Genomic DNA, 14,764 nt, shown 5'->3' with positions numbered 1-14,764 from the left:
AACAAAGAAACTATCCCTATCCTAAAACTGTCCGGGAGTCTGTCCAGTCCTTGAAGTTCGTTAAAAACAGTCAATAAATCATGTGCTAAAATATCCCAGAAGGTTTTATAAAATTCTAAAGGGAGCCCATCTCCACCTGGGGACTTCCCTTGTTTAAAACCTTTAAAACATGTCTGCATTTCTAAAATGTTAAAATCTCGGGATAAAAGCACATTTTCATTGTCAATTCTTTTGTCTAAAAACTGTAAAACTTCTTGAACTGTCTCTATTTGCACATTTTTTCCATTGTAAAGGTTTTCATAAAAATTTTCAATCACTTCTAAAATTGTCCTGGTATTGTTTAAAACTTCTCCTCCTTCATTTAAAACGGTGATTGCTCTCTCTTTTTCTGTTATTTTCTTAAAAAAATACCTCGTGCACTTTTCTCCTTCTTCTATGTCCTGCTCCCGACTTCTTAAAATAATTCCTTTAGTTTTAATATTATTTAAAACTGACATTTCATTTTTGACCTCTTTAATTTCGTCACTAAAATCAAAACCAGCGTTTAAAAGGTTAAAATATCTCTTTAGTCGTTTTTGCAGCCCCACCATGCGTCTCTTCTCCCTTTGTTTTTTCTCCTTACCTTTTCTTTTAAAAAACCGTCTCGTCCTGTCTTTTACCATCTCCCACCACTGTGCACGTGTATCGTACAAGTCTTGGAGGGTCTGCCAGAGGCCGAACCGTTCCCTGTACTCCCTGATGATCTCCTCGTCTTCTAACAGGGAACAGTTCAGCCTCCACAGCCCTCCGCCTATCGTCACACCTGTGGGGAGTGAAAGAGTGCAAGACAGCATGCAGTGATCTGTAAAGAAAAGGGGGGTTATTCTAGCATCGGTGGGTGGGCAGCCCCTTGTAAAAACGTAATCTATCCTCGAGGCTCTGGTGCCGTCACCACTGAACCAGGTGAAGCCCTCCTCATTTTGATGCAGGGTTTTAAAACAGTCCACTAATTTAAAATCACTGATTAAAGCCTGCAATAAAACCGATGATTTATCTACTTTAAAATCTTCCCCTGCCCCTTTCCTGTCTGCTCTAGATAAAACACAATTAAAATCCCCTCCCAACACTAGGGGAACCCTCCCCAGCATGTGGGGCTGCAGGTCTTCTAAAAGGTCATGCCTGTCATTTTTGTCATTAAAACCATACACATTAAGAATGTTAAAATCCCTTCCTAAAAAAGTCAGATTTGCTAAAAGCGCCCGTCCATCTCTCACCACCGTGCTGCCCTTCACCAAAATATTAGGGTTTTTTATTAAAATGGCAACACCGTCGGCCCGGCTGTAGTGCGAGCCGCTCCAGAGAGAGGGACCCGCAGCCCACCGCTGCTCCCAATCTCTGTATGATTTCAAGAACGGCAAAGCACACTCTTGCAGTAAAAACACATCCGACTTTATGTCATTTAAAAGGGACAGAACACTCTGTGCTCTCAACGCTGCTCTCACGCTTCTCACATTGATGGTGGAGATCGTAAGAGACATGAGCACTATAGGTTAAAAACAGGCGTGATCTTTAAAACCCGGACATTAAAACCACAAAGATACGGTTAAAAGCCGGTTAAAATCACCCTATTTCTTGTGACACCTGCTCCTCCTTGATCTTCATTAAATTGAAGTGTGAAGGGTCGCAGGTGTCCCGCGCGTCCCGGCATGCTGAGCACTGCTCTAGCATGCTTTTCGGCGTGGATGTTTTCAGCTGGAGGCGCAGAAAGGATACCTCATTAGGGGATCCAGCGGACCACAGCCGGTTCAGGTCCTCCGACGAGGAGCTGCCTGACCGCTCTGTGGCCCGCTGTTTCTTCTCCGCCAGGTCTGGCAGAGGAGATCCCGCAGGTCTCTTCGGCACCTGAGCGCTAGGGAGCGAGAGAGTCAGCTCCCCCACTCCACCAGCAGTCACACTCACCTCCGGCACCGTCTCCATAGAGGAAGGGGTTGAGTCTTCCTCTACATTATCATTATCATTATCATTATCATTATCATTATCATCATCATCATCATCATCATCACCATCATCATTGTTCTCTTGCTGTTGCTCAGAGGGAGGGACCTCCGTTACCTGTTCCGACCCTGCCTGGCCATTTGCTCCGCCTTCCAATTCTTGGCCCACTCCTGAGACTGGCTGGGGATTTGAATTTCCCGCCAAAATCTCAGGGCCTGCCTCCTTTTCTTTGTCTCCCTGGGCCTGTGTTTGGGCAGCCATGTTGTTACTTTTCAGTTTGTTGGCAAATGATTTTGGGCAATCCCTGAAGAGATGGTTAGAGTCACCACAGAGATTGCACCTCCTGCCATTGGGACACTGCTCGTACGTGTGCCCAACTTCTCTACACTTTCCACAAACTGTCTCTTGGCATGCTTCAGCTAAATGCCCAAACTTGCCGCATTTGCGACAGAGCTTGGGCATACCCTGATAGAAAATGTAGCCACGGTTCTGTCCCAGCACTATCATGGAAGGCAAATGACTCAGGCCAAGGTAACCGTTTGGATCTTCCCATTGTTTAATTGGGATTCTCCAAGTACAGTTCCATATGCCGTCTTCGTCAACTACCCTTATAGGCTGTCCTGTAACCATGCAATATCTTTTTAGCCAGGTGCAAATGTCCTCTCCCGTCACAGTTTCATTAAACATTCTGACAAACACCATCCTCCTTGAATTGTCAGAAAGTTTATCCACAGTGAACATGGAGAACTGGCTCTTAGCATCCTCGAAACGTTGCCAAAAACATCTAAGCAGAATAGCGGTACAAAAACTCACATCAAAGCCTTTGTTGCCAGGCAGGGTCAAAATACAGTTTATTTCGGTAGGTTTAAAGTTTAAGGTTTTTTGGATCAGCTTCCTGGAGAAATCCAGTCCGGACATCTCCAGGAGCTTACCATCCACCTCCTTAAATATGAAGCGCACGCTGTGGTGCCTCCGCACGCCGGCACGAGCAGCCGACATGCTTGGAGGCACCAACAGCCAAACAAGCAACTAAAAACACTAAAACAATAAATAGTAAAATCAAAGCTAAATGAGCTAAAATAGGAAAAAGAAATTGCACTTACCTGTTGGGATGGTTTCTTTTCTCACCAAAGGCTTGGTGGAACTGGAACACCTAAAGTAGAGAGAAATGTAACCACTGGAGTCCTGTAGCTAGAGGGAATTAAAGCCTACTACCCAAGACTCAATACCCAACAATAGAACGAGTGCAATATCTCCTAAGTGCTTATGACCAGTACCACAACGGTAAAAGTCGTGTAACACTCAGGAGTCGATCGCTGTCTCACCCTCTTGATCTTAGCCAAAAGGCCGAGAAGCGATAAGAACAGATACTACACTTGATCTTAGCCAAAAGGCCGAGAAGCGATAACCTGAAATAGGCGCCGGGCCCAGGGCCCTACCTTTTGAGGGCCCGGACTAGCGGACGGCGCTGACCGGCCGCCTTCACGCCCACACACCTTCTGTCATTCCACCAGCAAAAGAGCAGCTTTGCAAAGACAAAGCCTTCAAAAAATAAGTTGAACTCGTCAACGTTCCTCTCCACGGAAATCTTTAGTAAAAGGCAAAAGATTTGTACGTGAATGAAGAGAAACTCCAGCCCTGCTCACCGGTCGCCCGGGCCTCCGTAGGCCACCGGCCGCTCAAGGAAGAGGGCTCGAGGTAGAGCGACGAAAACCTGCAGCAGGAAGGCCCTTGGGTCGTCAAGTGGGTGACGAGGCAGCAGAAGAGGCAGCACAGCCTTTGCCTGGAGAAACACAGAGTGGGGGAAAATTAAGTCTTTCTTTTTTTTTTTTTTTTTTTTTTAAGTAAAACGGAGGGAAAATGAAAAAGCGGGAAAAAGGGGGACTCCCTAGCGCAAAAAAGGACCGAGGAAACCCCGGGCCTAGGCTAAGCAAAGGTCTGAGGCGCCGTACCCCTAATGCCAACAGTGCCCAGCAGGAGCCAGTCACCAGCATTCGTCAATTTCTCTTTCGTTTGACCGTTTAGGAGAGTGCACCGTGCCAGGAGGCAATGCAATACCTGGTCGATGCGTGGAGTGGACGGAGCAAGCCCCTCTTCCGACTCCCGGGCCTAAAAATCCATTTAATATATAATCCTCGGGTAGAGGACGTATCAGATATTAAACTGATAAGAACAGATACTACACTTGATCTTAGCCAAAAGGCCGAGAAGCGATAACCTGAAATAGGCGCCGGGCCCAGGGCCCTACCTTTTGAGGGCCCGGACTAGCGGACGGCGCTGACCGGCCGCCTTCACGCCCACACACCTTCTGTCATTCCACCAGCAAAAGAGCAGCTTTGCAAAGACAAAGCCTTCAAAAAATAAGTTGAACTCGTCAACGTTCCTCTCCACGGAAATCTTTAGTAAAAGGCGAAAGATTTGTACGTGAATGAAGAGAAACTCCAGCCCTGCTCACCGGTCGCCCGGGCCTCCGTAGGCCACCGGCCGCTCAAGGAAGAGGGCTCGAGGTAGAGCGACGAAAACCTGCAGCAGGAAGGCCCTTGGGTCGTCGGGTGGGTGACGAGGCAGCAGAAGAGGCAGCACAGCCTTTGCCTGGAGAAACACAGAGTGGGGGAAAATTAAGTCTTTCTTTTTTTTTTTTTTTTTAAGTAAAACGGAGGGAAAATGAAAAAGCGGGAAAAAGGGGGACTCCCTAGCGCAAAAAAGGACCGAGGAAACCCCGGGCCTAGGCTAAGCAAAGGTCTGAGGCGCCGTACCCCTAATGCCAACAGTGCCCAGCAGGAGCCAGTCACCAGCATTCGTCAATTTCTCTTTCGTTTGACCGTTTAGGAGAGTGCACCGTGCCAGGAGGCAATGCAATACCTGGTCGATGCGTGGAGTGGACGGAGCAAGCCCCTCTTCCGACTCCCGGGCCTAAAAATCCATTTAATATATGGTCCTCGGGTAGAGGACGTATCAGATATTAAACTGATAAGAACAGATTTTTTACCTCGAAAAAGTTTTTATTGTCACCATTTTACATTTTAAAACATTTTTCTCTCACAATTTTAAAACACATCTTCACATAAAAAACAATAAAACATACTTTAAACATTTTCTTAAAAGCTTTTGTTTGCCTAAAAAGTCAGTGCAGATAAAAGAACATTAAAAAGCTTCTTTCAGTATGTTAAAAGTTCATCTTGTTTTTAAAAGTGAAGAGTAATATCAGTTTAAAATGTTCGAAAAAAATCCAATAAAAAGTCCAGGTAAAACAACGCAAGTAAAACACGTTCCTTTGTGCAAAACCGGGGTGAGTCCTCGTCCTCCTTGCACCACCCCGCTCCTCCGTTGAATCCGGTATCACGTTCTGCAGCTCAGCGGAGATCCTCACCCTGTGCCCGATGCTCCGTCCTTCTCGTGTTCAGTTGGCGGTGCATTGACGGGAGCCATCGCCCGTGGTGGTCTGGACCCCCCTGCGTGTGACCCCAGCCCCCTCCTCCGATTGGCGATGCGCAGCGCCTCCTGCCGCGACGATGTTGCCAGCCGCTCCAACGCGTGCAGGGGCACTGTCACTCGCTTCCCCACCAACAGGTCGCGGGAGGTCCACAAGGCGGCTGTCACGCTGGTAAGGGTGAGCCAGAGCGTGGTGAACTCCGCGGCTGGCAATTTTTCTAAGCCCTGACCCACCCCGTTCACCGCTAGCCGGTAAACTCGCGGGTGGACCTCCCCTGCTGGTAGGCTCGGGCATTGTAGCGGGCCGGTTCTGGCCCACAGGTCCCTCGCCACGCTGCACTCCCAGAGCACATGCCGCACGGTTTCTGGCTCGCCACACCCAAACCGTGGGCACGTGGGATTCGTTGCCATCCCCCGGGAGTGCATCACGGCCCTGGCCGGGAGGATCTCATGAGCCGCCATCCACAACAGATCTTTGTGCTTGTTCGGGAGGGCGGGGTGGGCCACGTTCCTCCACACTTGTCTGGCCTCACTCAGACTGAGGCCTGGGACAGGACTCACTTTTTCCCGGTCCTGCACAAAGGAGACGATAAAACGTGCATTAGATAAAATGGTGACATCTTCCTTCTCTAAAACATATTTCTTTAAAAACTTTTTGATAAAACCGTATTCTTTTGTCAGATTAAAAGCAACTGGTGTTTTTAGATCGGGAGTTAAAATACGCAGAGTCCTCAGGTACGACCCCATCCAGAACTTCACCATGGTTGCCGTCTTGTTCTCTCTGGATGGGGTCGTTGCGTATGTCATATGCAGGGCGACAAATTTGCTAGTTAAAAACAGGTGGGGGTCTGGGAGCCCCTTTCCTCCATTTTCGGGTTTTTTCTTGACGACATCTCTTCTTAGCCGCTCCCACTTGGACCCCCACAGGAAATAAAACATCGCCCTCTCCATCTGTAAAATAAAATGTCTGGGGGGACTAAAAACAGAGCACAGTAATAAAACCAGAGGTAAAATCACAGATTTGATTATTAAAATCTTCCCCTCAATGGTCAGTCGTCGTAGTCTCCATAACCCCAGTCGTTGCCTAACTTTCCCTATCTTTTCCGTCCAGCTGTTTTAATTCATTTTAAAGTTTGTTTAATTTTTTTGTCCTCATTTTATTCTTCAATGAAACTAAAGCTATTATTTTGCATCTTAGAACTGCTTTTTGGCAGCATCCCAGACCATGCGAGGCAATACCTCCCCATTGTCATTGTCCTTCAAGAAAGGAAAGAATCACTGCCACTTTGGGTTTCCCAAGCCACCCATAAAGTCCACTTTTATTAGTAGACCAAGGCCATCAGAACCTGATGAAACAAAACCAAAACAACAATCAAGAGCCAAGCTAAATCCTGTTTGGGATTTGCTGCATGACCCAGCAGTTTCGTTTGGAAGTATACAGTAGATGAGGTCCTTGCAAAATACAATTTAGCCTACGAGAAATTCTCCCATTATCTTGAGACGATGACAGATAAAACTGCTGTGATGATGAAATGTGACCCCAAGGACTTGGGTCAATGGCTACAAACCGCACTTGTTGAGAGCATGGAATACAAATATGGACATTTAGTACATTCTGGATCCCTATAGCTACATAAGAAGATGCACAGAGAAAAATACGCTTAAACGCTGTATTTTAATCCATCCATTTTAATTAAATTTAATTTTTTTACATCTTAACGACAAAAAAAAGACGTGTCTCATGCAAAACTGCATTCTAGCCAGCGGGTGACCCATTCCATCTTAACTGGTGTTGCAGTTACATTTTGTAGCTCCATTTTAATTGGTACAGCAGTTATATTTGGGTGCAGTCAACAGCAGCAATAGATGAGTGATCGTCTCTAACTTCACATTTGCAAGGTGGACCAACTAGGTAGGAGTGTCTAATAGAGTAGACAGTGAGTGGACACAATATTTAAAAACTCCAGCAGCGCTGCTGTGCCTGATCCATTCATACCAGCACAACACATACTAACACACCACCACTAAGTCAGTGTCACTGCAGTGCTGAGAATGATCCACCACCTAAATAATACCTGCTCTGTAGTGGTCCTGTGGGGATCCTGACCATTGAAGAACAAAGTAAAATGAAGTTAAAAAGTATGTTATCTTGTGGGTTATGCTGTGTTTGCACCAGAATGTATTCCATGTTCTTTACTTTGAAGTTTGAATTTTAAGTGAAGTCTTAAATCAACCAAATGTTTTAAGGGGTATATTTACAAAACGGTTGTCACTTTTTTTTTTACAGTTTTGTGAAACTGCTGCTCTTTTCCAATAAATAAGATTTGATACAATTGATTTGATGATTTTTTTGCAGTTGTAATATTAGTGCCACCTTAATTTAGAATATTTTGGGTACAACGTGCATATTTTGATGACTGACAACAACTTTATATAATCATTGCAATAAACTTAAATAAGCAAGTTAGATCAATTGTGCAAGTTACTTTAACATTAAAAAGTGAAGTTACAGGTGCAGTACATTTTGAGTGTAAAGTACTTATAGTTTGTTTGTTGAACTTAAAAACATGTTTGTTCAACTCAATACAGTATTACAAATTACTAAAAAAACTGAGTTTCGAAAACTTATTTCATTTGAGGCAACGAATTACCTCAAATTATTTGAGTAAACTTAACTTTTACAGTTTACTGTGTAATCTCCAGTGTCGTTCGGCAGATGAACCAACCACTAAATTAAACACAAGCAGACTGGAGCTTATGTCTTTACCACTAGTTGGAAAAGCCAAGGCCTTGTGTTTCTATGAAGACAACACAATGGATATTCGGCAAGATCACTTTAAGATTATTACTTTAACAGAAATAATGAGACAGAAAGAGGACAAAGCATTTGCTGAAATGCTCAACATGCTTCCAGTTAAGAAAAAAGCTGAGCCACTGCTGGATTGTGACAGAGCTCTGCTAGCTGCACACACTTTTTCAATAAAGGATGATTGCCCATCCGATGTGATACACATCTTTGCCACAAACAAGGAGGTGGATAAACATAATAATAACGTCGTTTTCTTTTAGTTCCACCGTAATTTATGTTGATGCAGAAGACCATATAAAGGATGATAGAACAGGACGAATGGTAAGACAAGCAGCTCCATTTCAAGAACGCAAAGGAGATCTGCCAGATTTGTTACTGTTGGCAGAGGGTGCACGTGTTGTCATAACATGGAATTTGGATACAGCAGATGGTTTAGTTAATGGGACTTTTGGAAAAGTCACGAATCATCAGTAAGACTGACATTAAAGGCAATGCACATGTGGAGTTAATTGGATTACAGTTGGAAAACCCTACTGCTGGAGTCAAGAGATGTAATAGGATCCCTGGTAGTGCTGACACGTCACACAAAAGACAAGGCATGACCTCATTATCAGCCGTGGTATGTCTGAGGCAGGTTTTTTAATCTGGTATGGCTTATGTGGCCCTCAGCAGAACCACCTCTTTGCAAGGCCTACACATCATCGACTTTGATGAGAAGTTTTTTGCAATAAAGTTTTGTTGTCACTGGAAAACATGTCAAAAGCAAACGTTAGCACTGTCATGACACTTCTGATGCACACTAAAACCGCAGTCAATGGAAACCTTACTGTCATTCATTATACAACCCCTGGCAAAAATTATGGAATCACCACTCTTGGAAGATGTTCTTTCAATTGTTTAATTTTGTAGAAAAAAAAGAAATCTCAGACATGCCACAAAACTATCATTTCTCAAACTGTCAACCCTCTGGCACTAAGAAACAATAAAAAAAGAAACAAATATAATAGTTGTGGTCAGTCACAATTGCTTTTTTTTAGATCAAGTAGAGGAAAAAAATATGGAATCACTCAAATCTGAGGAAAAAATTATGGAATCATTAGAAAACACTGCACCATTATTACTTTGTTGCACCACCTCTGGCTTTTATAATGGTTTAAACTCTATGAGGCATGGAGTTAACTAATGACAAACAGTATTCTTCATCAATCTGTCTTCAACTGTCTCTTATTGCTGTTGCCAGATCAGCTTTGCAGGTTGGAACCTTGTCATTGACCATTTTCTTCAATTTCCACCAGAGATTTTCAAATGGATTGAGATCCGGACTATTTGCAGGCCATGCCATTGACATTATATGTTTTCTTGAAGGAAAGTTTTCACGTCCTTTGCCCTATGGCAAGATGCATTATCATCTTGAAAAATGAAGTCATCATCACCAAACATCCTTTCAACTGATGGAATAAGAAAAGCGTCCAAAATTTCAATGTGGACTTTGGCATTTATTGAAGACCATCTCCCCTGTGCCTTTACCCGACATGCAGGCCCATATCATCAACAACTGTGGAAATTAACATGTTTTCTTTAGGCAGTTATCTTCATAAATTTCATTGGACAGACACCAAACAAAAGTTCCAGCATCATCACCTTGCCCAATGCAGATTCGCGATTCATCACTGAAGATCACTTTTATCCAGTCACCCACAGTCCACGATTGCTTTTCTTTAGCCTACTTTAACCTTGTTCTTTTCTTTTTAGGTGTTAATGGTGGCTTTTGTTTGGCTTTTCTGTATGTAAATCCCATTTCTTTTAGGTGAATTCTTACAGTTCAGTCACAGACATTGACTCCACTTTCCGGCCACTTGTTTCTCATTTGTTTTGTTGTGCATTTTCTGTTTTCAAGACATATTGCTTTGTTTTCTATCTTGATGCTTTGATGTCTTACTTGGTCTACCAGTATGCTTCCCTTTTACAACCTTCCCATTTTGTTTGTACTTGGTCCAGATTTTAAACACAGCTTACAGGGAACAACCAACATCTTTTGCGACATTCCACAATTATTTATCTTCTTGAAGGAGTTTTATAATCCTCTCATTTGTTTCAACTGACATATCTTGTGTTGGAACCATGATTCATGACAATCTGCTTTGTTCAACAGCTCTCCGAGGTGTAAGCACTCTTTTTAAACTGAAGAATAATTAGGAAATCTAATCTGCTGCAGATGTTTTGTTTTTAAACTGCAAATTACAGAGTGATTCCATAATTTTTTCCTCAGATTTGAGTGATTCCATATTTTTTTCCTCTACTTGATCTAAAAAAAGCAATTGTGACTGACCACAACTATTATATTTGTTTCTTTTTTTTATTGTTTCTTAATGCCAGAAGGTTGACATTTTGAAAAATGATAGTTTTGTGGCATGTCTGTGATTTATTTTTTTTCTACAAAATTAAACAATTGACAGAACATCTTCCAAGAGTGGTGATTCCATAATTTTTGCCAGGGGTTGTAATGTTGAAGGTTTACACTGTCATTTTAATGACGTAAGAAAACACCATGAAATATCCTTGGGAGATATTCTGTGCTTCACTGAAACCCACATGTTCGGATCAGCTATCCCACGGGAGCTCCAACTGGAAGGATTCAGCATGTACAGTGGTGTTCAAAAAAATAGCAGTCCAACACCATTAACCTGATGAATCACTGTTTTTAGTAAAAGTGATATTTCTACATAGCAAATAATTTACTTGAAAGTGTAGTAGAGTAATGAAAACAAAACAAACTCAACAATTAGGACATGCATGCCGCTCATTCTGAGTAATCGAAGCATTGATTGAAAGGGGGTTGTTCAAAATAATAGCAGTGAGGAGTTAAACTGGTGAAGTCATTCATTCTGCAGAAGAACGGGGGTCAATTTTGGTCCTTATTTAAGGTAGGAGGGTGGCAAATGTTGCACAGGTTGGTCATAGCACATTTCCTTCTGAAATACTGGGTAAAATGGGTTGTTCCAGACATTGTTCTGATGAACAGCGTATTTTGATTAAAAAGTTGATTGTAGATGGAAAAAACATACAGAGAAGTGCAGCAAATTATAGGCTGCTCAGCTAAAATGATCTCAAATGCCTTGAAGTGACAACCAAAACCTGAAAGACGCAGAAGGAAGCGTGGAACTACTGTTCGAATGGATCAAAGAATAGCCAAAATGGCAAAGGCTCTGCCAATGATCACCTCCAGAAAGATCAAGGAACATCTGAAGTTCCCAGTGAGTACAGAAGATGATTAAGTGAAGCCAATTTACCAGCAAGAACTCCTTGCAAAGTCCCGTTGTTAAGAAAAAGACATGTCCTGAATGGGTTCAAATTTGCCATGGAACACATTGACTGGTCCAAAGAGAAATGGCTCAACATTTTGTGGACTGGTGAAAGCAAAATTGTTCTTTTTGGGTCTAGTGGCCGTAGACAGTATGTCAGACGACCCCCGAGCACTGAAATCAAGCCAAAGTTCACTGTGAAGACAGTAAAGCACGGTGGTACAAAACTATGATATGAGGATGTTTTTCATACCATGGTGTTACGTCTATTTATCACATACGAGGGATTATGGATCAGTTTAAATATATCAAAATACTTGAGGAGATCATGTTGCCCTATGTCGAAGAAGAAATGTCCTTAAAATGGGTGTTTTAACATGACAATGACCCAAAACATCTTGGTTACAGACAAACAAGATTGAGGTAATAGAGTGGCCAGCACAATCCCCTGACTTCAATCCCATAGAGAACTTGTGGGCTGATATCTGAAATGTGTTTTTTTGAGGCAAAACCCAAAATTGCAGAAGAACTGTGGAATGTCGTCTAATCATCCTGGACTGGAATACCTGTTCAGAGGTGCCAGAAGTTGGTCGACTCCATGCAACACAGATCTTGGAAACAATTGTTATGCCACTAAATATTAGTTCAGTAATTTAACGTAAAGTGAAACCTTAAACATTATTTCAGTTTATAGATAATTTTTTTGAGTTTTTAAAGAAAAATGATGGCACTGCTATTTTTTTTAACAGCCTAATATTCATTTTTCTTAACTTTCTGTAAAGGATTAACACAAACTGGCTAAATTTTGTTAATGTTTTGATTTAGAATTGAAAGTGTAGTATTTTCAGTGCATTTGCATTTATGGAAATAAAAGTTATTATAATGATTTTGTGCTTTATTCGCTTTTTTAAAATCACTGCTATTTTTTTTTAACACTACTGTATAAGTGCAACAGGCAAGTGTCTTTGAGAGCAAGGAACTCCATATCAGTGACACCCACAACATATTGTAAAACCTGGGCATTTAGATGGTTCTTTGCATATATTGCAACCCCACCACCCTTTTGGTTTGCCAACTGAGTGAAGCTGCTCTAAGTCAGAGACCCAGTACAAGCTGTAGTAGCTGCTATTTATAGACCACCAAACTACAACACAAAAGACTTTTTACCGAACCTTAAGAAATCTTTTGGATGCCACTGATATGATGGTTGAAAAACTTATTACTATCTGAGGCGATTTCAATAAAGATTCTAGATCAACCAACTCAAAGCCCATAAATTAATTATTTTCAAGACAAGGATACACACAGCTGATACAGTAAACAACAACAGAAAAAAATACAATGCTGGATCTCATCTTCCCCTCACAGCCACAAAAGTGCTTGTCATCAGGAACATTGCATTCATATTACAGTTACCACAGCCCAGTATATGCCATGCTTAAAGAGTAATAATGTTGACATGTTGCTGATAGGATCTTAAACGGCCACAGCAATGAAGAATTGCCTCACTGAAATGTTTAACAGACAACTGAAATGTTGCTAATGAAATCCTAACCGATGCCAGCAACCCAGAAAAAATCCCCCCCAAAAAATCTTAAAAACTTTAAACATGGTTCTTTACACACCTGTTCTGGTGTTTTTTTTAAGCATGAGTTCGGGAAATGTGTATATGTGTATGTAGATGTTTTGTGCTTGTATACAACATTGTTTATTACAGTTTACCAAAAAAACTAAACAAAAAACATGGTTATAGAGTTTTTATACACCTGTTCTGGTGTTTTTTCTTATTTTATCTTATTCTTAACATTATTATGCATGCCTGCAGGGAATGTGTATGTAGATGTTTCGTCCTTGTGTGCATATAACGTACCTGTTTTCCAGAAAACATCCAGATCTTCTACACCATTGTAGCTGTATGTGCAACTGGACTAGTTTTACATAAATAATGCATAGTTTTCTCAGTTAATACAAAATGCACCCACTGTTTTCATTTTTCTATGTTTGTTAATGTTTTGTCATGTTCTAAATAGCTATACAGTTTATTATTCTTGCAGGGGATGCCTGGTTTCTTTTTTTTTTTTTTTTAAGTTTGACGTACACAACCACACTAAGTCAGAGAACTGAAGGTCTTTACAATTTATTTCCTAAACATGAGACATGGGGCAAAATTACACACACCCATACACCATGTGACTGACAGTTAAATTTTTTAACTCTTTTTTTCCTTTAAACACTCATAATAAAATGTAAACATAGTAAACACAATAAGAAATATGTAAATATTATAAACTAAAACAATGTAAATAATGGAGCAATGGATATGTAAATAAAACGTTAATGCTACATAGTGCAAATAAAATCCATAAGTTTTCTAAATTAATAACTTTAAACAGTAAAACTACAGTAAAACGTACCTGAACACGAGACATGGAGCAAAGTTAGCGCACACACACGCGCACACACACACACACACACGCTCTCTCTCCCTCCTGCACGAGGCAGAAAATACAAAACTCATGACGTGCAAAAGTCAGGTTTAAAAGCACTATCTACACTGTGAGCTCAGTAAAAAACGACTAATCAATCTCACAATGTCTTAATGTTTTTTAAACAAAGTTACACAGTTATAGAGGTCTAGAACTCCTAAAAGAAGCAATAATATGAGAGAGAGGAATCACACAGCTTATCTGTTCAGTGTTCACCATGTGACTGAATTAACAGGGAAAGCACACTGTAAACAGACATGGTGTCACGCTAATTAGTGTCCCACGTGCAACCAACTGAGGGGGAACCACCAAAAAATACATGAGAAATGCACATATTTAAGCAAAATTAAGCTTTGGGGGAGTTCATACCAAACTAATGTATTTTTCTTCACGTATTTAACATAAAATACAAAAAAAATACTACTGCCACACAGTTATGATATTCCAAAACAATCAAAAACAATAAAATGTTGATATAATTTCTATGGATTTTAAGTGCATTTTATACTGACTGTTGAGTAGTGTTAGCAAATTCATCAATTCTAATGTTGAAAAATGTCATTACCACAGCATGTGACTATCAACAAATAACCTGTTGTGGTGATAAAGACCCCTGATTATGGTAATAAAAGGTTTTCAGTTTCAGTTATCAGTAACTTCTAAAGTCTTCAAAAATTTAATAATAGTGTCATTTTTATAATCAAATTAAAATATTACTCTTTTAATGTAATTTTTTTTAATATATTTTCTTTATGCATTTT

General features: G+C 41.2%; 4 non-coding genes and 1 pseudogene across 4 annotated transcripts; all 5 read right to left on the bottom strand.

The window, feature by feature from the left end:
• Window positions 1-3,194: 3,194 nt before the first annotated feature.
• LOC134312653 (U2 spliceosomal RNA) lies at window positions 3,195-3,380 on the bottom strand. Its single transcript, XR_010011611.1, has one exon. It is a non-coding gene; the product is annotated as a U2 spliceosomal RNA (small nuclear RNA).
• A 117-nt stretch (window positions 3,381-3,497) lies between these two features.
• LOC134312950 (U5 spliceosomal RNA) lies at window positions 3,498-3,612 on the bottom strand. The gene has a single exon (XR_010011861.1). It is a non-coding gene; the product is annotated as a U5 spliceosomal RNA (small nuclear RNA).
• A 386-nt stretch (window positions 3,613-3,998) lies between these two features.
• On the bottom strand, window positions 3,999-4,189 carry LOC134313379 (U2 spliceosomal RNA). The gene has a single exon (XR_010012261.1). It is a non-coding gene; the product is annotated as a U2 spliceosomal RNA (small nuclear RNA).
• A 117-nt stretch (window positions 4,190-4,306) lies between these two features.
• On the bottom strand, window positions 4,307-4,421 carry LOC134312949 (U5 spliceosomal RNA). The gene has a single exon (XR_010011860.1). It is a non-coding gene; the product is annotated as a U5 spliceosomal RNA (small nuclear RNA).
• A 381-nt stretch (window positions 4,422-4,802) lies between these two features.
• LOC134312578 (U2 spliceosomal RNA) lies at window positions 4,803-4,977 on the bottom strand (annotated as a pseudogene).
• Window positions 4,978-14,764: the final 9,787 nt, after the last annotated feature.

This window comes from Trichomycterus rosablanca, chromosome 4 (genome assembly GCF_030014385.1).
Source record: "Trichomycterus rosablanca isolate fTriRos1 chromosome 4, fTriRos1.hap1, whole genome shotgun sequence".
NCBI classification, from domain to species: Eukaryota; Metazoa; Chordata; class Actinopteri; order Siluriformes; family Trichomycteridae; genus Trichomycterus; species Trichomycterus rosablanca.
This window is presented reverse-complemented; position numbering and strand designations above follow the sequence as displayed.